Source organism: Limulus polyphemus, unplaced genomic scaffold, assembly GCF_000517525.1.
Source record: "Limulus polyphemus unplaced genomic scaffold, Limulus_polyphemus-2.1.2 Scaffold3713, whole genome shotgun sequence".
Classification (NCBI taxonomy): Eukaryota; Metazoa; Arthropoda; class Merostomata; order Xiphosura; family Limulidae; genus Limulus; species Limulus polyphemus.
The window spans coordinates 94126-94998 of NW_013669323.1; the positions used below are offsets into that span (position 1 = coordinate 94126).

Genomic DNA, 873 nt, shown 5'->3' on the forward strand with positions numbered 1-873 from the left:
AATGAAGTGAAACAGGTATTCATATTATCTTACAATGATATGAAACAATTTTTGTTTTTTTTTACAATTATGATGTGGAAACAAATATTTACGTTGTCTTAAAACGATCTTTGGTAGAAATTGTTTATTTTATCTTATGGAGATATGAATCCTAATGTTTAAATGTTCTTTCACAGATGTGAAAGATGATGATTACACTGCCTTGCAATGATGTAAGACCAACTGCTTATACTCATTTACAATGATGTGAAACCAAATGTTCACAGTCTTACAATTATGCAAAACCAAATGCTTACACTGTATTACAATGATAACATTGGAAACGAATGTTTACACTGATTTAAGATGATAAGAAACCAATTTTATAGTTTATTACAATGATGACATGAAACCAGATGTTTATTTGGTTAAAGTTTGGACTATACAGTTTGATATTCTGAAAATATATAATCATAGCTATTTTTTTCTAAATTTTCCTTTTTGTCCGAAGAACAGGTGTTTTCACAACAGCTTAACAAATAAATAGGATGACACAGAACCAAGCATTAGTCCAAGGCCTAATCCAGCTGCCAGTATAGAGGCTGCTGTCTGTCGGAATTCTGGAAGTGTTTTTCTGAAATAAAGACAAGAAATATGTAAAAATTTGCTGTTTCTCCGACAGAAATTGTTTGGCATATCACAACATCTTCAGCTACATTAAAATGATAACATCGTCAGTTATAGAAACGAGTAGAATACGAAGTTGCAATTCCACAAGCTATACACACATGTACACATATGTACAACCACACCAGTTATATAGACAAATATAATACATACATGTACAACCACACCAGTTATATAGACAAATATAATACATACATGTACAACCAC

General features: G+C 30.8%; 1 long non-coding RNA gene across 1 annotated transcript in view; it reads right to left on the reverse strand.

Moving 5' to 3' along the window:
- Positions 1–360: 360 nt before the first annotated feature.
- LOC111088417 overlaps positions 361–873 on the reverse strand; it is a 7593-nt gene continuing 7080 nt past the window's right edge. Inside the window, exon 2 of the long non-coding RNA XR_002612940.1 lies at positions 361–613. This is a non-coding gene — a long non-coding RNA (uncharacterized LOC111088417). The remainder of the gene's footprint in view (positions 614–873) is intronic.